Source organism: Loxodonta africana, chromosome 5 (assembly GCF_030014295.1).
Source record: "Loxodonta africana isolate mLoxAfr1 chromosome 5, mLoxAfr1.hap2, whole genome shotgun sequence".
NCBI classification, from domain to species: domain Eukaryota; kingdom Metazoa; phylum Chordata; class Mammalia; order Proboscidea; family Elephantidae; genus Loxodonta; species Loxodonta africana.
This window is the reverse complement of record NC_087346.1, coordinates 121368797-121391692: the sequence shown is the minus strand read 5'-3', so window position 1 is coordinate 121391692 and position 22896 is coordinate 121368797.

The window sequence follows — 22896 nt, the reverse complement described above, 5'->3', positions numbered from 1 at the left end:
CATGACAGCTTCTACAACCCCCCAAACAAAAGAATCAAAATCTTTCCCAAATGAAGATACAATCCTGGAATTATCCGATACAGAATATAAAAAACTAATTTACAGAATGCTTCAAGACATCAGGGATAACCTCAGAAATGAAATAAGGCAAACTGCAGAAAAAGCCAAGGAACACACTGATAAAACAGTTGAAGAACTCAAAAAGATTATTCAGGAACATAGTGGAAAAATTAATAAGTTGCAAGAATCCATAGAGAGACAGCATTCAGAAATCCAAAAGATTAACAATAAAATTACAGAATTAGACAACGCAATTAGAAGTCAGAGGAGCAGACTCAAGCAATTAGAATGCAGACTGGGAAATCTGGAGGACCAGGGAATTAACACCAACATAGCTGAAAAAAAAATCAGATAAAAGAATTAAAAAAAAATGAAGAAACCCTAAGAATCATGTGGGACTCTATCAAGAAGGATAACCTGCGGGTGATTGGAGTCCCAGAACAGGGAGGGGGGACAGAAAACACAGAGAAAATAGTTGAAGAACTCCTGACAGAAAACTTCCCTGACATCATGAAAGACAAAAGGATATCTATCCAAGATGCTCATCGAACCGCATTTAAGATTGATCCAAAAAGAAAAACACCAAGACATATTATCATCAAACTCACCAAAACCAAAGATAAACAGAAAATTTTAAAAGCAGCCAGGGATAAAAGAAAGGTCTCCTTCAAGGGAGAATCAATAAGAATAAGTTCAGACTACTCAGCAGAAACCATGCAGGCAAGAAGGCAATGGGATGACATATACAGAGCACTAAAGGAGAAGAACTGCCAGCCAAGGATCATATATCCAGCAAAACCCTCTCTGAAATATGAAGGTGAAATTAAGATATTTACAGATAAACACAAGCTTAGAGAATTTGCAAAAACCAAACCAAAGCTACAAGAAATACTAAAGGAAATTGGTCAGAAAACCAATAATATCAGATACCAGCACAACACAAGGTCACAGAACAGAACATCCTGATATCAACTCAAATAGGGAAATTACAAAAACAAATTAGGATTAATTAAAAAAAAAAATGCTCAAAACAGGGAATCATTGAAGTCAACATGTAAAAGATCACAATAATCAAAAAGAGGGACTAAATACAGGTGGCATAGAACTGCCATATGGAGAGGGACACAAAGCAATATAGGACAACACAAGTTAGGTTTTTACTTAGAAAAATAGGGGTAAATATTAAGGTAACCACAAAGAGGTATAACAACTCCATAACTCAAAATAAAAACCAAGAAAAATGTAACGACTCAACAAAAATAAAGTCAAATACTATGAAAATGAGGATCTCACAATTTACAAAGAAAAACGTCTCAGCACAAAAAAGTAAGTGGAAAAATGAAATTGTCAACAACACACACAAAAAGGCATCAAAATGACAACACTAAACACTTACTTATCTATAATTACGCTGAATGTAAATGGACTAAACACACCAATAAAGAGACAGAGTCTCAGACTGGATAAAGAAACACGATCCGTCTATATGCTGCCTACAAGAGACACACCTTAGACTTAGAGACACAAACTAAAACTCAAAGGATAGAAAAAAATATATCAAGCAAACAATAAGCAAAAAAGAGCAGGAGTAGCAATATTAATTTATGACAAAATAGACTTTAAAGTTAAATCCACCACAAAGGATAAAGAAGGACACTACATAATGATAAAAGAGACAATTGACCAGGAAGATATAACCATATTAAAAATTTATGCACCCAATGACAGGGCTGCAAGATACATAAATCAAATTTTAACAGAACTGAAAAGTGAGATAGACACCTCCACAATCATAGTAGGAGACTTCAACACACCACTTTCGGAGAAGGACAGGACATCCAGTAAGAAGCTCAACAGAGACACGGAAGACCTAATTACAATAATCAACCAACTTGACCTCATTGACTTATACGGAACTCTCCACCCAACCGCGGCAAAGTGTACTTTTTTTTCTAGCGCACATGGAACATTCTCTAGAACAGACCACATATTAGGTCATAAAACAAAATATTACAAAGCATCTTCTCAGATCACAAGGCCATAAAAGCGGAAATCAATAACAGAAAAATTAGGGAAAAGAAATCAAATACTTGGAAACTGAACAATACGCTCCTGAAAAAAGACTGGGTTATAGAAGACATTAAGGAGGGAATAAGGAAATTCATAGACTGCAAAGAGAATGAAAATACTTCCCATTAAACCTCTGGGACACAGCAAAAGCAGTGCTCAGAGGCCAATTTAAATCGATAAATGCACACATACTAAAAGAAGAAAGAGCCAAAATCAGAGAACTGTCCCTACAACTTGAACACATAGAAAGCGAGCAACAAAAGAATCCATCAGGTACCAGAAAAAAATAAATAATAAAAATTAGAGCTGAACTAAATGAATTAGAGAACAGAAAAACAATTGAAAGAATTAACAAAGCCAAAAGCTGGTTCTTCGAAAAAATTAACAAAATTGATAAACCATTGACTAGACTGACTAAAGAAATACAGGAAACGAAACAAATAACCCGAATAAGAAACGAGAAGGGCCACATCACAACAGACCCAACTGAAATTAAAAGAATCATATCAGATTATTACGAAAAATTGTACTCTAACAAATTTGCAAACCTAGAAGAAATGGATGAATTCCTGTAAAAACACTACCTACCTAAACTAACACAATCGGAAGTAGAACAACTAAATAGACCCATAACAAAAAAAAGATATTGAAACAGTAATCAAAAAACTCCCAACAAAAAAAAGCCCTGGCCCAGATGGCTATACTGCAGAGTTCTACCAAACTTTCAGAGAAGAGTTAACACCACTACTACTAAAGGTATTTCAAAGCATAGAAAATGATGGAATGCTACCTAACTCATTCTATGAAGCCACCATCTTCCTGATACCAAAACCAGGTAAAGACATCACAAAAAAAGAAAATTATAGACCTATATCCCTCATGAACATAGATGCAAAAATCCTCAACAAAATTCTAGCCAATAGAATTCAACAACATATCAAAAAAATAATTCACCACGATCAAGTGGGATTTATACCAGGTATGCAAGGCTCGTTTAATATTAGAAAAACCATTAATGTAATCCACCACATAAATAAAACAAAAGACAAAAACCACATGATCTTATCAATTGATGCAGAAAAGACATCTGACGAAGTCCAACACCCATTTATGATAAAAACTCTCAGAAAAATAGGAATTGAAGGAAAATTCCTCAACATAATAAAGGGCATCTATACAAAGCCAACAGCCAACATCACTCTAAATGGAGAGAGCCTGAAAGCATTTCCCTTGAGAACGGGAACCAGACTAGGATGCCCTTTACCACTGCTCTTATTCAACATTGTGCTAGAAGTCCTAGCCAGAGCAATTAGGCTAGACAAAGAAATAAAGGGCATCTGGATTGGCAAAGAGGAAGTAAAATTATCTCTATTTGCAGATGACATGATCTTATACACAGAAAACTCTGAGTAATCCTCCAGAAAACTACTGAAACTAATAGAAGAGTTTGGCAGAGTCTCGGGTTATAAGATAAACATACAAAAATCACTTGGATTCCTCTACATCAACAAAAAGAACATCGAAGAGGAAATAACCAAATCAATACCATTCACAGTAGCCCCCAAGAAGATAAAATACTTAGGAATAAATCTTACCAAGGTTGTAAACGACCTATACAAAGAAAACTACAAAGCTCTACTACAAGAAATTCAAAAGGACATACTTAAGTGGAAAAACATACCTTGCTCATGGATAGGAAGACTTAACATAGTAAAAATGTCTATTCTACCAAAAGCCATCTATACATACAATGCACTTCCGATCCAAATTCCAATGTCATTTTTTAATGTGATAGAGAAACAAATCACCAACTTCATATGGAAGGGAAAGAAGCCTCGGATAAGCAAAGCATTACTGAAAAAGAAGAAGAAAGTGGGAGGCCTCACTCTACCTGATTTCAGAACATACTATACAGCCACAGTAGTCAAAACAGCCTGGTACTGGTACAACAACAGACACATAGACCAATGGAACAGAATTGAGAACCCAGATATAAATCCATCCACGTATGAGCAGCTGATATTTGACAAAGGACCAGTGTCAGTCAATTGGGGAAAAGATAGTCTTTTTAACAAATGCTGCTGGCATAACTGGATATTCATTTGCAAAAAAATGAAACAGGACCCGTACCTCACACCATGCACAAAAACTAACTCCAAGTGTATCAAAGACCTAAACATAAAGACTAAAATGATAAAGATCATGGAAGAAAAAATAGGGACAACATTAGGAGCCCTAATACAAGGCATAAACAGAATACAAAACATTACCAAAAATGACGAAGAGAAACCAGATAACTGGGAGCTCCTAAAAATCAAACACCTATGCTCATCTAAAGACTTCACCAAAAGAGTAAAAAGACCACCTACAGACTGGGAAAGAATTTTCAGCTATGACATCTCCGACCAGCGCCTGATCTCTAAAATCTATATGATTCTGTCAAAACTCAACCACAAAAAAGACAAACAACCCAATCAAGAAGTGGGCAAAGGATATGAACACACATTTCACTAAAGAAGATATTCAGGCAGCTAACAGATACATGAGAAAATGCTCTCGATCATTAGCCATTAGAAAAATGCAAATTAAAACCACGATGAGATTGCATCTCACTCCAACAAGGCTGACATTAATACAAAAAACACAAAATAATAAATGTTGGAGAGGCTGCGGAGAGACTGGAACTCTTATACGCTGCTGGTGGGAATGTAAAATGGTACAACCACTTTGGAAATCTATCTGGCGTTATTTTAAACAGTTAGAAATAGAATACAACCCAGAAATCCCACTCCTTGGAATATACCCTAGAGAAATAAGAGCCTTCACACGAACAGATATATGCACACCCATGTTTATTGCAGCTGTCTTTACAATAGCAAAAAGCTGGAAGCAACCAAGGTGTCCATTGACAGATGAATGGTTAAATAAATTGTGGTATATTCACACAATGGAATACTACGCATCGATAAAGAACAGTGACTAATCTGTGAAACATTTCGTAACATGGAGGAACCTGGAAGGCATTATGCTGAGCGAAATGAGTCAGAGGCAAAAGGACAAATATTGTATAAGACCACTACTATAAGATCTTGAGAAATAGTATAAACTGAGAAGAACACATACTTTTGTGGTTACGAGGGGGGGAAGGTGGGAGAGGGTTTTTTATTGATTAATTAGTAGATAAGAACTGCTTTAGGTGAAGGGAAGGACAATGCTCAATACATGGAAGGTCAGCTCAACTGGACTGGACCAAAAGCAAAGAAGTTTCCAGGATAAAATGAATGCTTCAAAGGTCAGCAGAGCAAGGGAGGGGGTTTGGGGACCATGGTTTAAGGGGACTTCTAAGTCAATAGGCAAAATAATTCTATTATGAAATCATTCTGCATCCCACTTTGAAATGTGTTGTCTGGGGTCTTAAATGCTAACAAGCGGTCATCTAAGATGCATCAATTGATCTCAACCCACCTGTATCAAAGGAGAATGAAGAACACCAAGATCATACCATAACTAAGAACGCAAGAGACAGAAAGGGCCACATGAACCAGAGACCTACATCATCCTGAGACCAGAAGAACTAGTTGGTGCCCGGCCACAACCGATGACTGCCCTGACAGGGAGCACAACAGAGAACCCCTGAGGGAGCAGGAGATCAGTGGGATGCAGACCCCAAATTCTCACAAAAAGACCATACTTAATGGTCTGACTGTGACTAGAGGAATCCCGGTGGTCATGGTCCCCAAACCTTCTGTTGGCACAGGACAGGAACCATCCCGAAGACAACTCATCAGACATGAAAGGGACTGGACAGTAGGTAGGAGAGAGATGCTGATGACGAGTGAGCTATTTATATCAGGTGGACACTTGAGACTGTGTTGGCATCTCCTGTCTGGAGGGGGGATGGGAGGATAGAAAGAGTTGGAAGCTGGCAAAATTGTCAGGAAAGGAGAGACTGGAAGGGCTGACTCATTAGGAGGACAACAAGTGGGAATACGGAATAAGGTGTATATAAACTTACATGTGACAGTCTGTCTTGATTTGTAAACGTTCACTTGAAGCTCAATAAAAGTTAAAAAAAAAGTTCAAGATTACTGAATACAATATCAATGTGCAAAAAATTAATTGTGTTCCTACACATCAGTAGGAAATTAAAAAATGTAGTTTTTAAAAAGGCATTAGTAACATTAGCAACAAACATTATAAAGATCCTAATAATTAACCTAGCAAAACATATAATGGAGAAAAAGATAACATCCTATTAAAGCACATAAAAGAAGTCCTAAATAAATGAAAAGATATACTGTGTTCATAAACGGACAGACTGGATAACCTGGGGAAGGACATCTCTCCTCAACATTGAACTATAATGCAATGCAAACCAAAATTCCAATGAACAGAACTTGACAAGGAAATCTTAAAGTGTTACAGTAAAATCTAAGAATAACCAAGTTAGTTTTGAAGAAGGAAAAATACATTTCTCTCAAATATGAAGACACATTATATATGTATAATAGTTAAATCAGCATGGTATTGCCACAAGAGATAATCAGACACACCATTGTAACAGAACAGAAATCTAAAAGTGGACCAGCTAATATGGGAATTGGTAGATGACAGAGGTGCATTACTTCAATGCAAAAATAATTTATTGATGAGAAAATAATGCACAATTCCATAAGTAATGGTGAAACAATTAGCTATGTATACGTAAAATGATAAAATTGAATATAAACCTCACACCGTATACAAAAATAAATTCCATAAAAATAAAAGACCTAAACAGGAAAAGCAAAATTTTATACACTTCTGAAGAAAACTCTGAAGACTGTATATGACTTTGGGGTAGGGAATAAATTATTAATTGAATAAGGCACAAAAATCACAGACCATAAAACAAAAGAATGACAAATCTTGTGGTTGTTGTTAGTTCCTAACAAGCCAGCTCCTACTCATGGCAACTCTATATATAACAGAACAAAATGTTACCTGGTCCTGCACCATCTTCACAATCCTAGGTATGCTTGAGTCCATTGTTGTGGCCTCTGTGTATTTGAGTTCCTTCCAATCTAAGAGTTTAACTTCCAGCACTATATCAGACAATGTTCTACTGTGATCCTTTAGGTTTTTATTGGCTAATTTTCAGAAGTTGTCAGGTCTTTTCTCCTAGTCTGTCTTAATCTGAAAGTTCCACTGAAACCTGTACACCAAGGATGACCCTGCTGGTATTTCAAATACTAGCAGGAGAGTTTTTAGCATCACAGCAACATGCAAGCCACCATACCACAACCAACTGACAGACTGGTGGCAGTGATAAAATTTACTATTATATTAAAAGTAATTTTTAATAAAAAAATCAATCCACATTAAAATATAAGCCACAGGCTCAGTAACTGAATTTTAAAGAGTAAGTAAATCATACTACAAATAAATAGACTGTCCTATAGAAAAAATGGGAAAAGATCTTTGAACAGTCAATTCACAGATAAGGAAAGATTAATGTTCAATAAACATTTGAAAAACTGCCCAAACTCATGTTTGAAAATATAAGCTATGATGAGGTAATACCTATCAGATTGATAATATTTTAAAATCTGTTAGAGGGCACAGGATTTTAAAAATATAAGTATGTACATAGGCCTATAAATCAAAAGACGCATTGCTTTGGGCAAATCTGCTGAGAAAGACCTCTTTAAAGTGTTGAAAAGCAAAGATGTCACATTGAAGACTAAAGTGTGCCTGACTCAAGTCATAGTAAGAAGCAAGGATGACAAGACTACATCTTATATACTTTGGACATGTTATCAGGAGGGATCAGTCCCAGGAGAAGGGCATCATGCTGGTAAAGTACAGGGTCATTGAAAAAGAGGAAGAGCCTCAATGAGATGGATTGACATAGTGGCTGCAACAATGGGCTCAAGCATAACAATGATTGCGAGAACGGTGCAGGGCTGGGCAGTGTTTTTGTTCTGTAGTACACAGTGTTGCTGTGAGTCGGAACCAACCTGATGGCACCTAACAACAACAAGAATATACAGACCTGTGTTGATTTGTGTATATATATATGTGTGTGTGTATGTTTTATTGTGTTTATATATATATGTGTGTGTGTGTTTTATCGACTACACAAAGGCATTCAACTGTGTGGATCGTAACAAATTATGGATAACATTGTGAAGAATGGGAATTCCAGAACACTTAATTGTGTTCATGAGGAAACTTTACATAGATCAAGAGGCAGTTCTTTGGACAGAACAAGGAGATAAGGACTGGTTTAAAGTTAGGAAAGGTGTGTGTCAGGGTTGCATTTTTTCACCATATCTATTCAATCTGTATGCTGAGCAAATAATCCAAGAAACTGGACAATTCGAAGAACGGGACATCAGGATTGGAGGAAGATTCATTAACAACCTGCGTTATGCAAATGACACAATCTTGCTTGCTGAAAGTGAAGAGGACTTGAAGCACTTACTAATGAAGATCAAAGACCACAGCCTTCAGTACGGGTTGTACCTCAACATAAAGAAAACAAAAACCCTCACAACTGGACCAATAAGCAACATCATGATAAACGGAGAAAAGATTGAAGTTGTCAAGGATTTCATTTTACTTGGATCCACAATCAACAACCATGGAAGCAGCAGTCAAGAAATCAAATGACGCATTGCATTGGGTAAATCTGCTGCAAAGGACTTCTTTAAATTGATGAAAAGCAAAGATGTCACCTTAAAGACTAAGGTGTACCTGACCCAAGCCATGGTATTTTCAATCACATCATATGCATGTGAAAGCTGGACAATGAATAAGGAAGACCGAAGAATTGACGCCTTTGAATTGTGGTGCTGGCTAAGAATATTGAATGTACCATGGACTGCCAAAAGAACAAACAAATTTGTGTTGGAAGAAGTGCAACCAGAATGCTCCTTAGAACCAAGGATGGCAAGACGGCGTCTTACATACTTTGGACACGTTGTGAGCAGGGATCAGTCCCTGGAGGAGGACATCATGCTTGGCAAAGTACAGGGCCAGCAGAAAAGAAGAAGACCCTCTACGAGGTGGATTGACACAGTGGCTGCAACAATGCGTTCAAGCATAACAATTGTAAGGATGGTGCAGGACCGGGCAGTGTTTCATTCTGTTGTGCATAGGGTCGCTATGAGTTGAAACCAACTCAAGGGCACCTAACAACAACAATAAATATATATATATATACACACACACATATATATTTACATATAGCTGGTGAGCAATTTAGAAATACCTAATAAAGTTAAATATGTCAAAAATCTATCAGTTCTACATGTTGATTAGGCATACATATACAGGAAAAGGTGATAAAAATGTTCATAAGAATATATGAAAATACCCATATATATAGAAATAGGCCCAACTTCAGGGTAGTGAAATCTCTAAGAAGAGAAGTACAGAAGGAATGGGGGTGACTTTATCTGTACCTGTGCAATTTTGTTTTATTTATTTATTTTTGAATAAAGAGACTGGAATTAAAAAGGTTTACATCTATTAAGTTTGGATGAGATACACATTAGTGTCTGGTACACTAGTTCCTGTATTTAACCATCTGTTTAAAATATTTCATATGCAAAAAGAAATGAATGAACTGAGGAACCACTGTCAGAAAGGAGAAAAAACTGAAAAAATTAATAGACTATGCATGAGTGTCTATGTTAGTGAATGCAATTTAAAAATTAATTTGCATTCTATATTTTATGTAGTGTAGTTCAGAAACTTTCATATTATATGGTATTCTAATGGCAACACATTTCTATAGCAGAGTCTAATTTCTTTCAACATTTAAAAACTCTCCATGCTTAATATTCAGCGCCTTACAATTAAACTAGAAATGTGAGTGTGCTTGGTTGAATTCAGGGCAGCCAAAAAGATAGTCTAAATTGAATTTGTAGAGACCTGGAAAGGGCTCTGACAGTCTTTAGTAATGACATATCATTGAAATGAAAAAATGTAGTCAGTCCAGCAGTGGGGTTGGCTCTCGCCTTGCCTTCTGTCTTTTTCCCCCTAAAGCCTAGCCTTACTTTTTTTTCAGCAGAGAGGCCAGTAGGCCTGCGTTGATTTGCATGGGCTGATGTAGACTCTAATGAATGTCTGCCAAACAATATATGAAAACTTATTAACATAGAAACCAGGAAATTAATTACCATAGTCTAATTCTGGAAATGACCTTTAACTAATTCAATCAATACTTTCCATTTAGAGTAGAATTAACTGCTTGAAAGCTGATTAATGGAAAGATCCAGCAGATAGTAATTAACATCAAAGCAAAAGTTTTTAAGTCCTGTGAAAAATATTTAAATATATCAGAGAAAATTCTGATAAATAGCCAACAGAAACTACAGCTATTCTTATTATTTAGTATTTATTGAGCTGGCTCAGCATCCTGGGTTCTATATCATAATTAAATGAATATTCAGTGATGGTGACTCAGTATGTAAATTATGTAATGGCTATATAATTAATATCTTATATTTGATTCTATGTAACTCAAGGTTAGATACCAGTCAATCCATAATTCAGCATCAAAACTTTTAAACAACTTCAAATCATTAATGTTCTTTGGAAATAAGCCATCATCTGACATTAATTATTTTAACTCACCCTTTACTGCCAAACTTGGGAGGACAATTCTTGCATTAGTCAATTTAATTTATCAAAGAGAATTAAATTTATCATTGACCCAGCAACTAAGTTGGTCAGAGTATTAATGACTATCAGAGACTAAATGTCCTATTAAGTTATTAATAAGTATTCTAGCAATTGTGCTGATTTTAGGAATACCATTAAATTGTAAGTATGACAATGGTAAGCAGTAGCAACTTGAGAATTCTACATCTGAGGGGTTTAGAGGCTGCTATTTTTTTTCTCCCTTTGGGAGTAGGATAGAGAATTTGTCTTACACCTTTATTTGTATAAGAAGCACCCACTGTTTTTGCTTTTTTTTTTTTAATTTACTTTTGGTGGCAAAATACACAACCAAATATACATCTGTTCAGTTTCTACATGTGCAGGTCAATGACATTGGTCACATACTTCACAATGCGTCACCATTCTCATCTCTACCTGTATTATTACATCACCATTAATTTAGACTCTCTGCCCCTTAAAGTTCTCATCTGTGCTTTAGATTTACTGTTGTCAGTTTAATCATACTGTTTTTTAACAAGACGGTATGTTTACTTGAAGTGACTTGGTGGAGGTTGATGGAGGTTATGGAGGACCTAAATCAGCCCCATCCTTTATTCCAATCACTCGCCCCGTCTGTCTTTGACTCCACCACATCAGATTTGTAATATTGCATTCAATTTAGAGACTAAAATATATTTACCCACAATATATGCTTTCTATTTCTTTTTTTTAATTATTTGAAAACACACCCAATATATCTGTAGTATTTAAAAAAAATTTTTTTTTTTTTTTTATTATTTGATACTATTTCCACTTGGAATTGGGGCAAAGAAGGCGAATCAGTGGTGTATAGTTGAAGGGAGAAAGGGAAAGAGTGGGGATTCAGGGGAATTAGCAGGGCAGCCTTAGGTGAGGACAGACTAGCCAGCCAACTCTATGATATGCTTGAAGACTAGATAGAGATTCTCCAACCTGAAAATTCTGCTTTTACTACGCATTTACATACAGCGCAACAGATAAATAGCAAAAGATTTTAGGAGGCAAACAGTCATTTTTTATTATTGCAAGGTTTTGGATACCACTTTTTATCTGATGAGCTAATAAAGCCCATTAAAATCTATACTAGTTGTCTATTGTACCTACAAAATTACCTCGATACTCAAGAGCTTAAATAATAGACATTTATTATCTCACAATATCTGTAAATAAGGAACTTGGGAGAGGCTGGTTGGTTCTAGCTCAGGTCTGTCATGAGGTTGCCATCAAAATATCAGCGAGGGCTACAGTCATCTGCAGACTTGACTGAGGCTACAAGATACACTGTCAGCTTTGCTGATCACCATGGTTGTTGGCAGAAGACTCTGTTCCCTGCCATGTGGGACTTCCCAGAGGGCTTCTTAAGTTTCTTCACAGCATGGCAGTTGGATCAATTCTTCTAGAAAGAAAGAAAAAGACTATAACACACACAAAAAAACCATTGCCATCGAGTTAATTTCAACTCACACCGACCCTATAGTGACCCTAGTAAACACAAGTAAATTTTGATTAAAGAGAGAGATAAGAGAGGTTAGGTTTAAAATAACATTTTCCAGATGTTAATCCTTGGCACACCACATTGTCCCTCAAGATGTAAACAGGCATTTAGTAAGGAAAAAAGAAGGGTATGCTCAAATGAATCTTTTAAAAAAAACTGTTTAGTCCATAAACAAATTTAAACATTTTTCATTACTGAGGGATTCTCAGGGTTTTAATGTGTTAATAATGTATGTTATGAATCCCCCTAAGAGGAATATATTTTTCAGCCATTAGTAACTGGCCTAAGCCACCTGGGCTGTTTAAAAATCTTTAGCTTTCTTTCGTTAAAATTCAGTGATTAAAGATCAGTGACAGATATGTATTTCTTCTTTACTACTTTAACACAAAGAGATATATTACAATGAAAGCAAGTTTTAGACAAAATTATGCTAAACATACAAATATTTTTTAGTAAGCAAATCCAAAGAGCATCCATACAACCTCAGCAACCATCAAGTCATGTCTGTCAACTGAGATTTTTATAAAGTAGGAGATCACAGAACCAGAGCTCTTAACCTTGAGCTCTACTCTAAATGGCAATCTGGGATTGGATGATTCTTATTCATGAATGAAATATTATCACCAATATAGCCTATGTTCATTGACCAAATGCCACTGGAGTGTAGATTCCAGACAAGATGATGTCAATACTGACTAACCATCTCTAGGAGCTGTATTAAAGTCAATATACTCATATATACATCACATTGTTTCTATTAAATTACTCAAGGATAACATAGAAAAAATATTTTCCAAATGTTTACTACATCATTCTTTTTCCTCAGAGTATTTTTGAAACTAATTTTATTCTTTTAAATATTGAGGAATCCTGCTCTAGTAAGGAAAACAATCAGGAAAGAAGAGGCCTAGGTCAACTAGGAGGAACTGGTTTCCAAAGAGAAGGCGATAAAATTGTAATGGGATATTGATAGTGATAGATGCTGATAAGATACCTACCTGCATCACACTCTTCCAGTGGAAGAGCTGTAAGAGTCAACAGTGTCTGATAAAAGGATGTTCTTCATCAGGGCCTATCACTGAAGAAAGGCTATTGTAGGCTTCAGGCTATTTTGAGGGGCCTAAGACCTTTTTTTTTTTTTTTTAAGACCTAGTGGTGGAGTCCCTGGGTGGTGTGAATAACTAACCAAAATGTTGGTGGTTCAAACGCACTAGAGGCACCTCAGCCTGGTGAACTGCTTCTGAAAGGTTCCACCCACCCACTGCCTTGGAGTCGATTCCAACTCATAGCGACCTTATAGGACAGAGTAGAACCGCCACCCACAGAGTTTCCAAGAAGCACCTGGTGGATTCGAACTGCTGACCTTTTGGTTAGCAGCTATAGCACTTAACCACTTCACCACCAGGGTTTCCTCTGAAAGGTTATGTCCTTGAACACCCTATACTGTGCAATTCTACTCCGCGTACCTGGGGTTTCCATGAGTCAGAATTAATTTAATGGCAACTAACAACAATGACAACAATGCTTCATGCCTGAGGGAGGGTCAGAACAATATTTTGAAATATATGGAAGCAAAATTAGGAATTAAAACAAAATTGACCTTTTCATTATAGGAAAACAGGTGACAGAAAATCTAGTAATTTTACTACCGTTCTGATCCTAGATTTAATATGATCAAATACACAAAGCCAAGTTTATATTTAACCTAAATGTATGCCATAGAAGATACTATGAAAAGACACTAGCGGAAATAAATTGACTCCAAACAGTATCATCTACAAGAGAAAAAATAATGGAAGAGCCAACATGTATAGTTTCCTGTGTGCTGAGTGCTTTACATGTGTAATCCAACTAACTCAAAACAACCCCATGAGCATGAAATTATTACTATTTCTATTTTACAGATGACAATTATGAGGCTCAGAAAAGGTCGGTAACTTGTTCAAAGACGAAATGTTGGTACTTTAAACCAAGCTGTCTGATTCCACAACCCATGCTCAGCTTCTAACAATGCAGCCCCTTAGGAGATGAACATTGCTCCAGAGATGGCAAATTCTAACAGTAAACCAAAAAGTAAAAATGCAGAATATTGTCTGGGAGAGTTTGGCTAAATCAATATCTGTTTTTAGAAGTAAAACAGCAAAGAATGCAGAACCTCCAATTCCAGAATCAAGAAGAACTAGCACCAAGTTAGACAAAGAGATTTGAAATTACCCAAAGGATTGTCTCTGTGTTGTACTCCCCACACCCTGTCACCAGTACAACATCTTATAATGTAGATTTTTGGGATATGAAAAGTAGTGTTGCTAGTTGATTATCAAGCTCTGTGTGTTTAATTCTTTATTACTGAAAAAAAAAAAAAGTCTTCTTTTTGTTAGAATTAATTTCAACCAACAATTCTAAGACCAGACTGCTTGCTTTCAAAAAGGAAAAAATAAATGTTAATAAGACAGAAGACATGTCAAATTATTAACTCACATGGATAAATATATTTTTCCCTATTAGTGTGAATTTTAATTCAATGAGCATTCATTGTGCACGTCCTGTGTGTCTAATATTACACTAAGTTCTGTACAAACATAGAAAGCATGTAACTCATCATTCATGCCTTCAAAGAGACTATAATCTCATGAAACAAGATATGTAAATGCTAAACTCTTAAACAATAATTCCTGGCAGTGTAAGAATAAGTGCCTAAGTGAGTAGCATAGAATTTCCAAAATGTGTTCCAAGAGATATTTTAAAGAAATTCATTTTAAAAAGTGTTTTGGTATTAAATAAATTTGAAAACCATACATTATCTCCTTCTTGAATATGATCTTTGCATATTATTTCATCATCACTATCATCAAGCATTTACTATACCCAAGCAGTATGTTAAGCACTTTACAAGCAGTATCTTATTTAATTCCCCAGATAATTCCATGAAACAAGTGTAATTAACAAAAATCTTATTTTATAGTTGAGAAAGGTGAGATTTGGAGAGCATAAGGAACCTGACCTAGGGTACTAGGGGTCATGGCTGCAGTTGATGCTCAATGTTACAGATGGAGCCAAACTCCTGGACCCCAAAATATGCCACCTAATCTGAGAAAAGGCCATGTATCTGAGGTCCTTAAACATTTTAATTGCCACTTCCAGTTTTCAATGACATCCATCTGGTTTCTTTCCCAACACTTTCAAAATTTGTCTTGTTTATTTGTTTACTTATTTTCTATCTTCCCTTGTAAACTGTCTACAAGGTAGGAAATATGACTGCAGCTGTCTTTTTCACTAATATATGCAGTGCTAACTTAACTCATTTCTTCCTAGAAAGGAAGGCCTGGCTAACTACTTCTGAAAATTTGTCAATGAAAACCCTATGGATCATAATCGATTATTGTCCTATATAGTGCTGGAAGATTAGCTCCTCGGTTGGAAGGCACTAAAAATACACAGTGGCCGCAACAATGAATTCAGGTATACCAAGGACCATTAAGATGGCGCAGGACCAGGCAAGTTTCTGTTCTGTTGTTCATGGTCACTGTGAGTCAGAACCAACCCAATGGCAACTAACAACAACAAAACTAATTCCTGGCACAGAGTTGCCATTCAATAAATATTTAATGGAAGGAAGAAAGGAAGAGAGAAGGGGAAGGGAGGAGGAAGGAAAGATGGCAAGGTGGCCACGACAATGTGCAGCTCGAATCTCCCCTTCAAAAGAACCTACTGCAGGGAGGGTAGTTTGCTAACAGCCTCCAATTACTTTAGATGGATTGCATTGTTCACACAGAGACCACACTCCCTGGCTATTCCTACCCAATGACTAAGCATGACAGGGATATGAAAGCTGGGCCATTCGTACCCAATATGGACTTCTCTAATGGGGAACTTTTGCTCTGGGGTACTCCATAAGCCTGGTAAAATCTTTCCCATAGCTGTGCTACAGGCTGAGGCTCCTCCTACCCAATCTTTCTTTTCCTCTCTTCTGCTGCAGCAACGTCTGAGGGCTCTCTTCCCACTTTGTTCTTCATAGTTGTTTCCCCAATGCATTCTTTGCACATCTCATTTTGCCCTCTCAGAAGACCACAAATGGTACAGAAGGATAATAATGGGGTCAGGAGGAAGGAGAAAGAAAAACAACAGAAGGAGAAATAGAAAAAAGAACAGAGAATATAGAATAAGAAAAGAGAACACCCACAAGAGAGAAAAAGAACAGAGAAAGAAAGCAAATAAGGGCACACACTCACTGATCTTGTCTGCAGTTCTATAATTTGAACTTTGGATATTTGTTTTGACTCTGACTGCTATTACTGGCAGAAATGTTTTAAAGACAGCAAACAACTGCAAGCACCATATATTGGAGGGGGTTTTCCCCCTCTCTGGGAAATGGTTTTCTCGATGGCCCTTTAGAGCAGCCATGGGGATAATACAAATTCCACAAAGAGAGTAGCTCACCTGTGCTAAAAGAAGCAGCTGTTCTTAGGCCCCTCCTCCACCTCCCAAAAAAAGTCACAGATATTTCTACACTTTTGCTCTCTGAGAGAGAATAAAGTTCCTATCTCCTCACTTTTCAACCCAATAATTGGTGGTGGAAACATAAACTTTGTTCAGGGGAACGCATCACCTGCGCACAGGTGTGATCTAAGTGCATTGATCAAACTGAAAAAAAACTAAACCCAGTGCCGTCAAGTTGATTCCAACTCATAGCAACCCTATAGAACAGAGTAGAACTGTCCCATAGAGTTTCCAAGGACCGCCTGGTGGATTCAAACTGCTGACCCTTTGGTTAGCAGCTGTAGCATTTAACCACTACGCCACCAGGGTTTCCACATTGATCAAAGGATGGTTTATTCAGGCCAATATCAGGCCATGGATGGGACACAAACATTGCAGACCAGTGAACCTTGTGCAAACCCTGTTTTTTTCTTTCTTATTTGTTCCTACATTAGGAGGCACAAAGAACATAAGGCATATACATCCTTCCTGGGGAGATACGCCCTTACAGCCATTTGTAAGGAAATCATTGGCTTAAAAGATACATTCCATTCCAAAGAACATAGAATCATTTTCAGGCAGAAGTCAGACAAAATCAATATTTAGAACAAATAAATAATATTTTCTCTGTTGCTACAAAATACAGGTCTGCCAAAGGGTCATCCAATTTACATTACTCAACAGGAAGGACATTTTTCTCATTCTTTTTAATCATAAAAAAAAAAAAATCATAGCTTCATAAAAAAAAAAAGTTTTTTTTCTAGTCATAATAAGTCATAATATTCTCTATAAATAAAGGGTAGGTATTTCCTTCTTTATCTGTGAAACTTAAGAGCCCTATTGATTCTTTTTTTTCAACATCAAAGTTGTCTACTTCAAAGGTGAAATGTTGCCTTCATCCCTAGAGTCAGAACACTGCTAACAACTTGCAAATAACATTTCCAGGTTTTAGAAGTGTTACTTTACCTGGGACCCCTGTTACAAAGAGAATAGCATAAATGAGACCCATAATGAGAACTCAGCGTTTGGATCCATCAACAAACATAAATCCAGATAGTACATTAATAAACCAGGGTACAGATTTAGCAAGAAGCAGCAACACCATTAGTCACTGTGAAGGTTCACAAAGTCCCAGAAACTCTTTGTGGGCTGAGAACACAAAGCTATAAAGTAACACAAGAAGAGACCAAGATGGCAGGAGCTCAACACTGCAAGAAAAGAGAAAATGTGGTAGCAAAGTCCTGCATAATGAATTCTTTGAATTCACCATTAAAGAACTTGATCATTTTTTTAATATGCATCAAAATTATGACCTGTTAAAGTAAGGTAAGTGAATTGAAAAGTACCAAAAAAAAATGTTTTACTAATATTCATTTTGGTATGACAAAACGTATTGTGGTGTCACTGTTTTCAGATTGGAGTAGGGGCATACCTCCAAGACATTGTGGGTTTGGTTCCAGACCACTGCAATAAAGACAATCACGCAATTTTTATTTGGCTTCCTAGTGCATATAAAAGTTATACTTACACTATACCCAGACCCACCCAGTGCCATCCAGTCGATTCCGACTCATACTGTAGTCTAATTCTAGTTCTCTTGCTGTTTCCACCACATCTGTAGTTACTTCCTCCACTGAAGTCTTGAACCCCTCAAAGTCATTCATGAGGGTTGGAATTCTTCCAAGCTCCTGTTAATATTGATATTTTGTCCTTCTCCAGTGAATCAAGAATGTTCTTAATGGCAGCTGGTATGGTAAATCCTTTCCAGAAGAGTTCCAATTTACTTTTCCCATATCTATCAGGGGAATCACTATCTATGACAGCTATAGCCTCATGAAATGTATTTCTTGAATAATAAGCCTTGAAAGTTGAAATTACTCCTTGATTCATGGGCTACAGAATGGATGTTGTGTTAGCAGGCATGAAAACAACATTAATCTCTTTATATATCTCCATCAGAGCTCTTGGGTGATCAGGTGGATTGTCAATGAACAGTAATATTCTGAAAGGAATCTTTTTTTCTGAGCAGTAGGTCTTAACAGTGGGCTTAAAATATTCAGTAAACCATGTTATAAACAGATGTGCTCTCATCCAGGCTGTGTTGTTCCATTTATAGTACACAGGCAAGGAAGATATAGCATAATTCTTAAGGGCCCTAGGATTTTGAAATGGTAAATGAGTATTGGCTTCAACTTAAAGTCACCAGCTGCATTAGCCACTAACAGCCTGTCTTTTGAAGCTTTGAAGTCTGGCACCAGCTTCTCTTCTCTAGCTACAAAAGTCCTAGATGGCATCTTCTTCCAACATAAGTCTGTTTCATCTACATTGAAAAACCTCTTGCCACCTTTATTAATCATCTTAGCTAGATCTTCTGGATAACTTGTTGCAGTTTGTACAACTGTGCTGCTTCACCTTGCATTTTTATGTTACGGAGATGGCTTCTTTCCTTAAACCTCATAGACCCACCTGTGCTAGCTTCAAACTATTCTTCTGCAGCTTCCTCACCTTTCTCGGCCTTCATAGAATTGAAGAGAGTTAGGGTCTTGCTCTGGGTTAGGCTTTGGCTTAGCAGAATGTTGTGCCTGGTTTGATCTTCTATCCAGACGACTAAAATTTTCTCCACATCAACAATAAGGCTGTTTGTATTCTTATCGTTTGTGAGTTCACTGCAGTAGCATTTTCAATTTCCTTCAAGAACTTTTCCTTTGTATTCACAATTGTTTGGTACAAGACGCCTAGCATTCAACATGTCTTCCTCACTAAGCTTAACCATTTCTAGCTTTTGACTTAAAGTGAGAGACATGGGACTCTTCCTTTCACCTGAACACTTAGAGACCACTGTAGGGCTATTAACTGGCCTAACATAATGACAACGAAAAAGTTTGAAATATTGCAATAATTTAAAAATGTGATACCGAGGAATGAAATGAACACATGCTGTTGGAAAAATGGTGCCAACAAACTTGCTGGATGCAGGGTAGCCACAAACCTCAATTTGTAAAAAATGCAGTTTGTATGAAGTGCGATAAAATGAAGCACAATAAAGTCAGGCGTGCCTGTACACTCTTTCTTCACAAATCCTGTTGTAATCACAAAGACCTTAGATTCATTTCCCCCTTGGTCTCTATGCTTCGTTAGCATTAGATATCCAAAGTGGATGGTCCCAACTTGACTATAGATTTAAGATTGTATCGTCTAATACGAAACACAGAGAAAGAGAGAGATAACAGGCCCCTATGCAAAACTCTTCCTTACTCAGGATTATTCCTGCATGGGTTTGCTATATATGCTCTCAGTTTCAAGTCCATCATTTCACTTGTAAAGTCATGTGCAAGTGTCTTAAGAATCACGGACAGTCTGTCACTTAGGGCAGGGATATTTCTGATGTTGTGTCTGCTAGAAAGGTAATTAGATTTGCTTGCTCTAGTTTGCAATAATTGTTTGAAGAAGTGAAGCTCTGCCAAAAACCATTTTGGCAGCTACCAGTAACTTGGTCAGTGCATTGAATATTACATAGACTCAGCTGTCAGTCATGGTGATGCCAGTCTCAAGGAAGACTTAAGAGAGTAGACCAGTTTGGGGTAAAGGAGGAGGTCCTTCATGTGTTCTATGCCTGCTGCATTATTATTCCCGAAATGTTCAAGGTCCTATAAAAGTCAGTTTTCTTTTATCCTTTCTAACTCAGAGACCTGTTCTGATCTAAATTGACAAATCTGGATCCTAATTTCAATGCTACAATATATTTGCTGTGTCAGTCTGGACTTTACCTCACTCAGCCTCAGTTTTTTCATCTGTAAAATGTAGTTAAGAGCTTGCTGCCAAACAAAAAGGCTGGCAGTTTGAATCTACCAGTCACTCCTTGGAAACCCTATGGGGCAGTTCTACTCCATCCTATAGGCTTGCTATGAGTCAGAATCAACTCAGCGGCAACAGGTTTGGGTTTTTGGTTTTGGTTACCCAATAGAGTTTTTTTTTTTTTAATAAGGATTAACTGAGAGAATGCAAATAAATGGCTTATCCACAGGCATTTAGTACAGCATTCATTCCATGATGATTTATGAGACAAGGCCCTGTCCCAGACCCTGCATAGAGTAAATGCTTAATAAATGATTACCCATTGGCATCCAGTCGATTATGACTCACAGCGATCCTATAGGACAGAGTAGAACTGCCCCATAAAGTTTCCAAGGAGCGTCCGGTGGATTTGAACTGCAGACCTTTTGGTTAGCAGCCGTGGCACTTAACCACTACACCATCAGGGTTTCCTAACAAATGATAATTACTATTATTAGCATTATTATTAATGAACATGTCACTATAGGGTCGTTATGAGTTGGAAGTGGCCCTACAAAAATGGGTTTGGTTTTTGTTTTTATGCTAGGAGTAAAAAGGAACCAAAAATTAGCATAGCAGGATTCCTAAACTCTTTCAAAAGTAGTAATGTTGAATTATATCTATCCAAGCATAGCCTCCTCTCTGTAAATATGAAGAAACTAAAGCATGAAGAAGTTAAAAGAGATGTTTACATTTCTACGGCAAATAGCAGAAGTTTTACTAAAAACCAACTCAGTGCTCTTTCCTTTGAACTTAAGCAAATTCAGGGTTAAGTAATATTACAAGAAAAAATGTGAAAAGTTCTAAATAAAATTTCCCACATAGTTTTTCAAAACTCACACCAGTCTTCAGGCTGGGAAAGAAGGAACCATGGGAGTAGATGACAATCGGAAATATGACATGTCTTCTACAGTCTGATAAATCATTGTCCTTATAAACCTAAACCTTCTTCAGTGGATTTGGGGTCATTAAAAGTAAGACAGATACCCGATCAGTCACAAGTTTGTGCTCCCTAATCACGTTTTATTTTGCTACCAGAGATTTGCCCATAGAGGGAACAGCCTATATTCTTCATAGTAGAAGAAAAAAGCTTTTCCAAATTTTATCATCTATGTCCCTTTGTTTAATCTGTATCTATGCAAGTTAGGAAATCACTTTGTGTACATTTTAAATGAATCACCTTATCCCTGTTATCTATCACTTCTACTCTTTCCTCCAAAATGTTATCCTTTTCAGAAAAATATCTTCCATCTTCATACATCTTTCATAAAATGAGCATAATGAATCACTAATTCAATACATCTGCAATGCATCCACAGGAGAGAAATTTAATCTGCAGAGTTCAACCAATCCTCAGGATGAAAACTTGTCAATAAGCTACAGAATGGTTTCTGAGACAAATACCAGATGGCACATACTTTACCACCGTGTTAGATGGGGATTGTGTACACGGTGACTTCTGACTGCAGGTCTAGGAATGATGAAAGGTGTCATCACATTTTAGCAGAAAGGGATTGGATCAGAGTGTAGGAGAAAGGTGGAAGGGATTCATAATAAGAATATACAAAATAATATTGATAGCTAATATTTATTGCATGCTTCCTTGTTCCCAAGAACTGTATCACATGTTTTACAAGGACTTAATCCTCACACACACAAAGCCCTGTCTAGTATTACTATTTTATTACAGCTAAAAATACTGAAGATTTTCCAATACCGTGCAGCGAAGAGGTGGTGGAGCTTCAGTCTTGACCTAACTCCAAAGTCCATGTTCTTAATCACTAGACCTAACTCCAAAGTCCATGTTCTTAATCACTACGTCCTAAAGCTTGTGAAGCAAAATTTTCCATTGAAACCTGTCCCCTTTTCCTCCCCACCTTGGATATTCAATAGCTTAGGGCATACACACAGGCCAAATGGAGGTTAAGTAGACAGCAGACATGTTCAGAGCAGGAAGATTGATACCATGGACCAGATACATAAAGCCTACTCCAACTATGCACACTATGGCTGTGGAGAAATCTCTATCCTGAACAGAGTTAGTTCAGCTTACATTTCCATTGCTTCCCATTAGAAAACCAAATGCATAGCCTATTGCTGTCCAGTCGATTCCAACTCATAGAGACCCTGTAGGGCAGAGTAGAACTGCCCCATAGAGGAGTTTCCAAAGAGTTCCTGGTGGATTCAACCTGACAACCTTTTGGTTAGCAGCCAGAGCACTTAACCACTTCACCACGAGGGTTTCCACCAAATATATACTCAGTTAAAAA